This window comes from Sinohyriopsis cumingii, chromosome 9 (assembly GCF_028554795.1).
Source record: "Sinohyriopsis cumingii isolate HCF-2022 chromosome 9, ASM2855479v2, whole genome shotgun sequence".
In the NCBI taxonomy this organism is placed as follows: domain Eukaryota; kingdom Metazoa; phylum Mollusca; class Bivalvia; order Unionida; family Unionidae; genus Sinohyriopsis; species Sinohyriopsis cumingii.
The window spans coordinates 30,167,440-30,173,470 of record NC_142969.1 but is presented as its reverse complement, the minus strand read 5'-3'; the positions used below and the strand labels follow the sequence as shown (position 1 = coordinate 30,173,470).

General features: G+C 31.9%; 1 long non-coding RNA gene across 1 annotated transcript; it reads left to right on the top strand.

Moving 5' to 3' along the window:
- Window positions 1-1,447: 1,447 nt before the first annotated feature.
- On the top strand, window positions 1,448-4,163 carry LOC149791482 (uncharacterized). The gene is made up of 3 exons (XR_016423362.1): window positions 1,448-1,920; window positions 2,769-2,847; window positions 3,418-4,163. It is a non-coding gene; the product is annotated as an uncharacterized LOC149791482 (long non-coding RNA).
- The last annotated feature ends 1,868 nt before the right edge of the window (window positions 4,164-6,031 follow it).

The window sequence follows — 6,031 nt, the reverse complement described above, 5'->3', positions numbered from 1 at the left end:
AAAAGTAATCTGTCCGTCCGATGATTGTTGTTCTTTCTTACGAGTAAATTGCACATGCACCTTATTACAATTCAATCAGAAAATACACAAACATAAAGGTCGACCAGAATGACCCGCTGGTTTGGCTTTTCAACGCAATAAGCTTTGTCTACTCGATAAATGGGTACTGCAAAGAATGTATTTTATTTGCAGTGTATAACATAAGTATTTTGATGAAGCAATATACACAGTGTGTAGGCACACTGATTCTATGTACCGTAGGACGATGCCTTAGAGCCATTCAATTGAGAAGTCAAACGAATGGACAAGACAAGACGATACAACTTCTTTATTACAATCAGGTTATAATAAGCAGCATATAAGGAAAGTATTAGTATCTCATTTTGCATGCGTGTATATCAGCCATGGACAATTATGTGTCACAGTGAATGCAATATAACTCAGATTGACATCATTATTACATTAGTACAGTCAATAATAATAATAATAATACTAATAATAAGACGGGCGATATTGGTTAAGTTTTAATAGCGTACACATACACCGAAATGTACTTTATCTGTTAAGAACTAAAGTGTGAACATAAATTTTAATGACTCAAAGTGGGAATTTCGAGACAATTATTAATCGGTACTTAAAAATTGTTATAATTAAGAAGACGGACATGTTAACAATTGACAGGATCAGGCAAGCATGAAATCGTTTCCAAAAGTATCAAGTATTGTACGACTAAAAATTTTCATTTGGCCATAATAGTCTATACTAGAGCATTCTAACGATCCAGTTGACCACTCCAGCGTACAATGTATTCTGTTCTTTCCGAATTCCCTGTTTTGTTCCTGTTTCAATTATTCATTAAAGGGGTGCATATTTATCAAGTCTACACATCACTCACTCGAAGAAAGGAGATCGTACACTCGGGAAAAGTGCAAATTAAACTTACGACACCAAATGATTTAAAAACATGCTTCTTTAATTTTCCGTTAAAAGCACAATTCTGATTATTGTCAAAACGTTTATTTTTATGTGATTGAAATTGTTATTTATATCGTGGGAAATATTACAGTCAATGCCTGACTAATATTCTGTTGTTGTACATCCATGCTTCGCCTATAATGGTACATCACATGTATAGAGAATCTTGTTCCGTATTCATCTTCTCAGTACAACCTTATAAAATCAGTCAATTGAATCGCCCAATTAATCATTGTTGTTAATTTTTGTGAAAATGGATGGCATTTGGTGTCTCATTGTTGTTAATTTTGATGAAAATGGATGGTATTTGGTGTCTCATTGTTGTTAATTTTGATGAAAATGGATGGCATTGAATGTCTCATTGTTGTTAATTTTGGATGAAAATGGATGGCATTTAGTGCCTCATTGTTGTTAATTTTGATGAAAATGGATGACATTTAGTGTCTCATTGTTGTTATTTTTGATGAAAATGGATGGAATTTAGTGTTTTATTGTTGTGAGAAATTAAAAGATAATTGTTGCTTTAGCTTAGTGACAGATATGAATCAAATGTGTCAAACACAGTGTTTAAATGTAACCTCATTCATAAATGAACACACACACACACACACACACACACGAACATTTCAGTTGTACGACCCAATTACATATATTGGAGCCCATCATATTAACAGGTCTCAAAAGACTTCTAGTCTCCTTGCACTTTTGGGAATTAGACGTTAAGTAATAAAATGAACAGGGTATTGGAAGTCGAACTGTTCACTTTACCGTTTTGTTACTTACTGTTATAGAAGCGCCAATGAAAACGTCTGGAATTCCACTACTGCGACCGCCACTTTTGTGCCTGATAATTCCACTACTAATCCTACTAATCCTGCACCAGCATCACCAAGCATTTTGCCTGCGCTCAGTGATTCCATTAACGGTAGTTGTTCTACACAAAAGGTGATTCCAGTTATTTTGTAATTACACTAAACTCTAGATGACTGCTCTTCACGATGAAAACAAAAATAGTTTCGGCGATACAACTATTCGCGTTATTTTCTGTCAGTTTAAGCTCCATCTGGCATAGGTATTAAACTGTATTTGCCTTTTTTCACTTATACAATTTAATGTTTGTACCGGTTATGACATAAGTCTTTTATTGTACTTCCTTTATCTCAACACTTTTCCTAACAACCATCATCATAATGAATAGTGTTCTTCCTCTCTCCCTCTGTGCTCTTGTAACTTGCAGTTATGTTTAATCAAGGTCAAGACAACCTAGAATGTTGCACTCAGGTTGACATGATGTATATATATATAAATCCGTTCATACTAGTAGATAAGTAGATGTCAATATATATATATATATATATATATATATATATATATATATATATATATATATATATATATATATATATATAATACTTATAATTATTTAAAATATAAACATTTTCCCAAGTGTCTTCATTTAAAGATATTAGATCCCGGAAGTGACAGGCGTCAATGTACTTCACACTATAAGTAAATTTGTATCAGTAATCACTTGACCCCACTCAAGCGAAAACATGAGAAATTCACAGTTGCAGAGTCTGAACTTTGTCCAGTTTGATACAATATTCTACTTGAGATAAGGTTAATTATAGAATTGTGTCACAGTTGCTCCATACATTGTCAAAAAGAATAGCAAAATCAGGCATTGTGCAAACCTTGTGACATGGCAGAATTTTGCAATTATTTTGAATGATTGTTGAAGCAAATGATATACTTAGTTTGTTATATTTTCAGACATTTCATTTCATTTTCAGCTGGTGTCATCGTCGGCATAGTGATTGGATGTCTTATCTCGGCCATTGGTCTGTCTCTCGCGGCTTTATGTGTGTATAGGTAGGCATTCAGCACACAATTTGTCGAGAATATTCAACTACGTTAGGCAGTTAGACATATTAGCTTTCCATTGCAGGGATAATATTCGGTTTAAAAACGCAAAAAGGAGAGATTAGGAATATTTATTATAAAGTGTCCACAATCAAGCTGATCAGCAATTGCCTTGGTACCTATTGTTCCATTTTCTCTCACATGCAAAGTATAGTTTTCAGTCAAATTTCAGTTTATGCTGTAATAAATATAAACGTTGATGAAACCACTTAATTCTGAAGCATTATCACCATGTGACTATGTGACCGATGATGCTGAGAATTTGGTACGTGTCATACATATTCTTACCTATCTGCAAAGTGTTGCATTTAACAATGTATACATATCTGGTTAATTTTAAATAGAAACAAAGCTAAATAAAGCTTAAACACTGTTCACTTTTTAATTTGAAGAACCGAGAAATATATAACATTTCCAGTAACGCAAATAATTATACTATGCGAAATTACAAATAACATTAGACTATATTTTTATCGATAACATGGAAGACATCTCTCCTTTATTCATTGATTGTTTCAGAAGAAGAAGGGATTCGAGATCAAGAACAAAATCATTGACTAAAAGCACAGTTTTCAAAGAAGCCAATAGCAGAGTGTTTTGGGCATACAATGACAATGAAAACGTCACACTTTCACCAGAAATAGAACATCAGACGTCCGACATAGCGTATTATAACGCACAGCCAGAGTACGACACTATAGAATAATACAGTCTCAAAGATCAGGTTCAGAAATCTGTGTGACTCTTCATTAGCTGGTCTTTTGCTGGACTGCTGCTTGAAAACATTCAAATTTGATCAATGCAAGTCGTCAAGACGTCGAAATAAAAACCCTTATGGGAAACGAGGGAAGCAGTGCCGTAAACCAATCATATTTATAAACTACAGCACATTTTTTAACAGTATTATCGTCAAGATGTCAAAATAACATGAAGTAACCCCCTATACCACTGTAATACGAGGGAACCTGTACCGGAAAACACATTGAATAGTTCAAAGAGATTAATTACTCTTTTGATTATATCAATGCAAGTTTGATATCAGGCACAAACTTTAAAACAGACTAAGATAAAACAATTTTTATGAAAGGCCATATCGGTTGGAGATGATTGGGAAGGGCGATAGTTTTCATAAAAGCGTAAGCAAGGGGAGAAACTTATTTTGTAAAATAAATATATCAATTGCCCATCACTTCCATTTAAATGTCAGCCTTTAAATCCTTGTTCTCTCTTGCTTATCAACAAAACGAGGAATACACCGTATATTTTCTTCCAGGTTAAATTAATTAACTACTGAGAGATGAAATCGTCTTGTCTCTTTCTTATTTGCCGGGATAATTGCATATATTTTATGTATATAAATAATTTTTCTTCGTAAGTATTTATAGTTATTATATAGACTGAAAAATGATTGAAGAAATATATAGTCTTACTTCCTTTAGAAATTAAAAAAAAAAATCAAAAACAAGTGGCCCATATATTTTTGAATTAAAAAAAAAAACACAAAAAATTTGAAATGACTGGTTAATAAATGTATCTCTGGAGTAAACAGACTGACGCCGAGTTCTAAAATGACGTCATGCACATTAGCACAACTAGCTTAAATCAAGGGAGAGAATGCAGTCGGCATTCTTGATCTCGTGATATATTTCAGCGGTAATATGATGAATTTGCTGGGACTAGATTTAATCCAGAAAGCATATTTTAAAGTTCTAGAAAAGCAGAAAATTTAGGATTTTTCGAAATATTTTACTCATGAGGAAGTTTTTCAGATATTGTTGCAGGCCAATCCCAAATGTAGTCTTCAGTAAGGCATCTTCGTTAGAGTTGTGTCGCTAGATCGTGTCCTTCATATCTACATTTCACCATACTATTTCTAATTTTAAACTGTATTGGCAAGTTCTCTCTTAATAATAATACTTTATTTAAGTGAAGATTACCATAATATTCAACTCTTACGGTAAATTTCACATTATGAATATACACATACATGTACACATAGATACGCACATAAACATATATGCATGCACACATACATGCATACACAAACCTTCCTACCTACCTATATACATACATATATATATATATATATATATATATATATATATATATATATATATATATATATATATATATACATACATACATGCATCCACACACCTACCTACCTACCTACCTACCTATCTACATACATACATACATACGTACATACATAACATACATACATAACATACATACATACATACATACATACATACATACATACAGGCATATACCTTGTCACTACTATATGGTCTTGAAGTGACGGAAGAGAGCGAAACCAACAAATATTAAATTCAACAAAATGCAAAGTGAAATTGTATTAAAAAAATGACCTTATGGTATGGTGAAATAAAATCCCCATAATCCTAGAATTACTAACAAAAGTCCATTAAATAAAATTCGGAATAAACTTTAGTTGTGTACCAAACATCCAACTGTTACGAGTCTATGCTCTTAAAATAAGTAACAAAAAAGAGTGAAGAAAAACAAGCTTTGTATAATTGAACAAAATAATTCATTTCCCTAGAATGCAAAGTGCAAAAATGAGAAAAATAACATACGGTATGTCCAGTTCAATTCAAAAATAATAAAAGATTAATAAAAAATAGAAATCCTAGTAATAATAGTTCTAAGTGAATCTCAGTTCAAATCCTTACGAAATTCAAGATGGAAGGCACTGGCGTCATTAATAGTCAGCGTTGCACTAATGTGTCAACAATCTCTTGTTGAATCGCATAAAATATTAGTTCAGTTTTGAATTCCATATATATATATATATATATATATATATATATATATATATATATATATATATATATATATATATATATATATATATATATATATATATATATATATAACACATTACCATAGTACAAATCACATATACTTCAATCCGTTAGAGTTTGTAGAGTTTGAATCTTGATAGTCTTTGTATTGCATTGTTTTGGAGCATCTACTCTGTGCTTAGTAAGATAACCTCACCAACGGTTCATATGTTGTTTTGTTTGTAGGAAAATAGTGATTGTCTACCAGAATACAAACTTGCAGTTTTTGTTGTTAGCTATAGTACATGTTTTTATTATTATACAAT